We start from the raw sequence: 6,332 nt of genomic DNA on the forward strand, positions 1-6,332 counted from the left end.
GTGGAACAATTTCATTTAAAAAGGTGTTTTCCTTTTCCCTCTATCTGTTTTTGTCATCAGGTGTGGATACTGCAGGGCCATTTGACAGAGATGTTGAACAGGTTTCAAGCATGAAAGAGGATAAGAGAGCTCATTAAGAGCACAGACTAACTTTAACCAAGGTTCCGCTAATTCAGCTCTTTCCACAAAAGGCGATAGGATCAGGCACCTGGCTTTTGCTTAGACAGGCTTTGCATGTCTATGTAATCCAAAGAGACAGCATGGGCAGGACTCGGGCTTCTCGTTAGAATATCCCAGAACACAACAACATAATCGTGTCATTAGCCTCGGGCCATTCTGCCACATTGTTATTGCGGGTGGGAAACACTGGATTAGATTTCAGCAGACTTAGCTGACCTCTGCCTCACAGCCCACCAGAACAGGGGAACTACAGCATGCTGTCCTCCACTCTGGCACCAAGCCTAGCCAAACATTTTAACTTTCATAGACAAAAACAAAACGTTTCACCCTTCTTTCCCTCATTTCTTCCAGTTGTAAAATGTTTTTTTTATAAAGCTTTATGGAGACATGTTTCTACTGACTTTTTGTGCTGCTGCTGCAAAATTCGAGCAAAATTCACGCACCGTGATCCTGCGTTGATTATTTTGCTTTTTGTCTTTTTCTTTATTCCTTAATGTGTTATTCATCCTGTTCCGTGTGTCTCCAGGCACACTTCAGAAATGGATATAAAATAAACAGTCGTGTTTTCGCCCCATCACTAGCCCTTGACTGCATATACCTGTAACAATAAACAGCTGGGTTTCTTGGCTTGTTTATACTCATCTCTAAGCGTTTGAGGACAGAACCACAACAGGAACTAGACTGTGTATATGGATTTGCTAGGCAGACGCCCACTGTGAAGCGCAGGGTTGGTGGATGTTACTAGACCATGATAGAGCGGAGGCTGCTGGTAGGTAGTGTGCACTCTGTCTGGCAGGGCTGAGGTTTACCTTGGAGTGACACCAACCATCTGCATGCTATAAGGACTAAATTGCCAGCTTGATGTCCAGCACGCAAGACAAAAACTTTCTACATACATGAGGATGGTGTGTATTTGTGGGTGTAAGGGTGTAAAACAGAACCAGACAGAGACAAAGATGGAGAACAGCCAGCCAGTAATAGGTAAAAAGAAGTATTCAGTAGCAAGTGTGGAAGACTAAGGTAATTTCATTTTATTGCCTCATTTTCAATAAAGACGTGTCATCAAGATTTTATGTCAAGCACAATCACATAATTGGTTTGTTTTTTTAGGGACAACTTTTAACAGATGGCCAATATGCAGTCATATATATGTGCACACGATCTTTAACTCTTTCGCTCTTACATGTATGTTTTTTCATGAGAAGATAGATATTTAAAATTATATTTGAAATATATAAATTTCAGAATAAAATCGTGAAAAAACTGTGCTGAATATTTGAGGTTTTTAGCCAGTTAATCCCCCAAACTGAGACCCCGCAGGGCCTATGCACAGTGTATTGTTTCTAGCTTGCCTATGTATCTTATTAGCCGACTGTTCTTATTAATCGTTTTTGTAGATGTAAAATAATATATTTAATATCATTAAAAAAAGAAGTGAAAAATGGAATAATGGATCAGGCAAATACACAACTTAATACTGAAGGTAGTGTAATGTGGAAAATTAAGTGCACTCTCTTTGCTCTCATGGGATTTAAGAAGGGTACGTTTATCAGCTGTTGCTGTTGCCGCTGGTTTATCAGCAAGTGTGAGCACATCTATAAAAGCAGATGTTTTGGCAATTTGCTAGTCTGGAGCATTCATGGGTGTGTTAACACAATGACACAATCCTCCCAGGGGTGGACAGCTGCAAATCTCCCACAGAATGGCAGAAAAAGAAAAGAATCAATGCAGTCAAAGTCCAGCGACCTGACAGAAACACCGTGATGGGACGTAAAGAGAGCTGTGCATAAAATAATGCTCACAATCTTGGATGGACGTACTTTAAATCTTATACTTTTTTACATTTTAACCTTTTATCTCCTAAAAGATAAATATTTTCCATATGACTAAAACTGATTCTCAAGTATGATTTCAGTAACTCACCTACACAAGGTACTTTGTTTAGCGTAAAGCAGCTGTGGCAGATGTTCTAGTTTTAATCTCCACATTTCCACTTTTTCTCAAAATGTTATTTTGACTTTATGAAAAGAAAACGTGCTGATAGAGATGGCTCTACAAAGCTACTGAACTGTGGGCTTCTACATAATTTTTCACAGGATTGCACAGAGTGAAAAGTTTATATGTGTATATATGTATGCATTTATTTCTATTCATGCTGGAAGTGAGAAAAACAACCCTGCTGTTTTGTCTGAGGCACCACACAACACATTTTGTAGGCAGATAGTACTACACAAATACGTGCAATGTTAAATTGTAACTGTTTCATGTGCCTACGGGAACTGTATTTGAAACTGGAAGAATTGTTAGTAGGAACAGTTCAACAGCAGCTTGAGCTTCATCCCCACATCTACAGCCATGTTTTGTTTTGAGCCAAAAAACTAAACTAAACAAGTCTTTCAATTAAAAGGTGACACTCAGGGACAGCTAATTTACTCTCTCTTTTTTTTCTTCTTTTTACTTGCCGTTGCACATTTGTATTCACTTGTGCATTGACATTGTTTCTAGAAATGGGCCAGAGTGCTGAGACCTGCGACGGGGCAGCATTTTTCTCGCCACCTCCCTATGACTCAGAGTTCAATTTTGGGAAATGTATAAGACAAGATGTAAAAGGTCAGTTTCTCTGACAGTGGCATCTCTGGCAGATGGGTTCCAAAAAATGTACATGGTGGGGAAAAAAATCACCATCACCAAATCATCAAAACAAGAGCACAAGGTCTGTGAACTGGAGAACTGTGCACGAAAGCACAAGAGTCAGTCTGTAAGGAAACTGGGGGACTGGTATGCATACTGAAAATTTAGCTAATTTACTCTCTGCAGCTTCCATGAAGTAAACCGAATGTTTTAGTGTTTTTCAGTTCACTGCTTTAAATTTAAGCCCAACTCAATTCGGTCTTTGTTGTTCTTAGTTAGAAGACTGTACGCTATCAGCTGAAACTCTAACTAAGCCACAGGCTGGTAAACTTAATGCAACACTTACAAACTAAACAATCAGATGGTTTTCCTCGGAAGCCGTAGTCACAGTATGAGATTTTCTTCAGTGTTGATCGCTACTTTATTTCCTCTGGAACTGATCAAAGAACTTAGTTTTCCAGTTCGTTTGTGTTCTTGTGTAACACTTGAAGCTGCTGCCAAGTCATAATTATGATTTTAGTTTATTATAAATGCCCATGTTAGTTATTATGAATACAGTTAGTACATTTATTATGTTTAACATCTCACAGAAAGCAATTCATATTGAAACTAAAATTAACTTTCTCATCTCACTTAAGCTTAAAGGTTCTTTTTTACTCCTAACAGAAATAGTGACTTAATTTATACTGTGATATAGATCAGTATTGACTGAAAAAAATAGTTGTGATTAAGACTTTTTTTCCATTGCCCAGCTGTAATTTATGGCACTGGAATCATTGGAAAAATGGAGTTCCTCACTGGAAAATTCATATGAACCCTTCTCAAGTTGGAACACCAATTTGGAAAGCTGGCAAAAAGTTTTGTACATAACTTGCAGGATATTCGGTATGCAACATAAACAGAATAGTAGCACAGAAAAGAAACATGTCAGAGTAATACACTTTTGATTCATGCTGGAAATTTGCTTCTTTCAGATTTTTGCTAACATTTTAAACATTTTTTGCCGTCTCTGCTGAGTGGACACACTAGATTACTTAGATAAGTTTTTTACTGGCAGTAATCTGGTAACAAGCCAGTCAAAGCAATATTCATTTTGTATGTCCTGGAAACAGCTATCAATGTGTCATTTAAATCCTCTGAGCTATAAAACAACACATCATCTTTTCAGCATCAATCTTTCCCACGTTCCGAATTAAAAGGACATGAATGCAGTGAAGTCGGAAGAACAACCTCCCAACTGAGGAAGTGGGACCATCCACGGACCTTCAATTCACACTTAGGGTAACCTTGAGAATTGGCAGTTTGTGCTATAAAGTGTCTTGCTGTAGCAACTTCACTAAATCTAGTTGGGATTATGGGTTGGCCCACACACAATCATAATGGTTTGCTCAGATATGCAGAGAAAGTTTCATAAATAATATTCCCAGCGTCTCAAGACACAACATGCCGGACAGGCGTCTTTAATTCAACTGACAGGAAAATTAAAAGCCTTCATTACCCTAAAGTCATCTAGGGGAAACAAACTTTAACAGCTCAGATCAGCACACTATGAATGCGATGGTCTGAGCTGAGCCAATCCCCAGCCAGCTCTGGGCTTCTGATTCGTTTTCCAGAAGGATGTGGGACTCGCTAGTGTGGCAGCTGCTTAAAATAAAGTGACAATTTTTAATGGGGTTTCAAACCTCAGCGAGTCACTGCATCCTGCCAAGCCCCCAGAGATGGCAAACGTCCAAACCCTGCTTTTATCAGACAGGACACGGAGGAGTGAGCTTGTTCTCTCAGCTCAGTTCCATAAGGAGGCCCAAATGCAGTCAACCGTTTACTACTATTTTGTGGAAGTGCCTTTCCCATCAGCAGGGGCTTTTTATATGTGCCATACGTGCACACACGACTAACGGGCTCTAAGCTGGGCTTTGAGGTGAACGCTCGCCTAACAATCAATGGCATCAGAAAATCCTGTTAAGTTCAGTTAAACCTCTGGTCAGTTTGTGAGGTCTGAGTGAAGCTATTTTCATGGTAATGATAAAAACCTGATGAAAAACAGGTTTTCACTCAAATTGTGGCTTGAGTGTAATATGCACCGTATTGCCTGATCTCTTTTGACTCTCTCTGTTACAGTCAGTTGAGTCTACGCTCTGATCAGGGCCAGCTGAAAGAGGTGTTCAGTCACACACAGCGAGAAAGAGACACGAAGCCTGAGACTAACAGGAAATGCAATTACTGTCTGTCTGAACGCAGCTTTCCTCAACAGTATGACCAATTTCACAGTAATTTTAGTGAGTCAACAAGTCGTAAGTAATTATTATAGGCACCTTCATGTTTTCACACGGCGCACAGCTCCCCTTTGTGGTTTTATCCCTTGGCCATTTGATCCTTCTAATCATCTACATGCTATTTAAACTGTACACAGGAGCAGCAGGCCCCTACAAATCCCTAGAGGCGGCCCACCACCTCTGTGTTTATGGAATACTGTCATTTAAACACTGTGTCAACAGGTATCAAGTTCCTGCTTTGGTTTCTTTCCTGTTTTAGGGCTGGTAGTGTACAGTAACAGTGGACACTTCGCTGACAGTGTGCTGTCAGAGCCTCGGGTGGTCACTAGATACGTTGCGCTGCTGATCACTATGAAACTGCACTTTCCAAGTTGTGTCTGACAGGTTAATGTTTGACTTTTGAGGTGAGGGAAATGCTGCAAATAACGGCTTCGAAAAGAATGGCTGGAGGGCAGATATCTCAACTCTAAAGTGGCGCCTGCCCCATCGCTTGATCAAACAGTCATCCAGGGAAGGTGAAATAAGATCTTGGATCAGTGACATCAGAAATCTGACAACTGCAGCGGTGTGATGCTCTCAAACCTTCCACGTTCACTTCCCACACTCTGCAGATTCATTACTTCAAGTCCTATATTGTTTTCACCGAGGCTAGTGAGAGCCAGTAAGGCATGTAATGGCAAGCTGCAAGTGCAGTTGGTTGGAAATTACAATAATTGGGACTGAACATATACACCTTCAAAGAAGTTCAGTCACAGTCAAACAGCCAGCTCATGTTCCCCTACCTGCATGCTGGCCAGGTTGCTGCTATAGCAGTTGTTGATGTTACTCGCCTGTCTCTCAATTAACTCTTTTGCCACACGAATGCACCATCTTGGATTCTGCACCCTCAGTGAGTTTGGCCTAACGGCATATGAGCGTATGTTATCCACCTGCTGCAATATCTTACTAGAGGGGCTCTCCGAATCATTGCACATCTTCTGGAAAGCAGAAAAAATACAACCCTTAAAAAATAAAATACTTCAATACAAGCAGCATGATCCAAAATTGTAATTTCCACGTGAACTTTGCAAAACTTGAACCTCTTTGAGACACAGTTTGTAAACAGAAGCAATTATAGTACAGAGGTGGGTTAACCAACATCTCAAAATAACCATCAAAGCAACAGAAATATAAATTTAACAGATTTGTTAGCTCGGCTTTAAATGTCAGTTTAAAAAGTGACAAAGTGACAGGCTCTGTATACAGCTA

At 40.3% G+C, this 6,332-nt stretch overlaps 1 protein-coding gene across 1 annotated transcript in view; it reads right to left on the bottom strand.

Moving 5' to 3' along the window:
- Nucleotides 1-6,055, bottom strand: part of runx2b (RUNX family transcription factor 2b) — a 124,378-nt gene extending 118,323 nt beyond the window's left edge. The window contains exon 1 of the mRNA XM_085431386.1: nt 5,867-6,055. The gene's annotated coding sequence lies outside the window, so the exon portion shown is untranslated. The remainder of the gene's footprint in view (nt 1-5,866) is intronic.
- Nucleotides 6,056-6,332: the final 277 nt, after the last annotated feature.

The sequence above is a fragment of the Copadichromis virginalis genome, linkage group LG15 (genome assembly GCF_057382275.1).
Source record: "Copadichromis virginalis isolate Kocher_CV1m ecotype Utaka linkage group LG15, C_Virginalis_male_GT1.1, whole genome shotgun sequence".
Lineage (NCBI taxonomy): Eukaryota > Metazoa > Chordata > Actinopteri > Cichliformes > Cichlidae > Copadichromis > Copadichromis virginalis.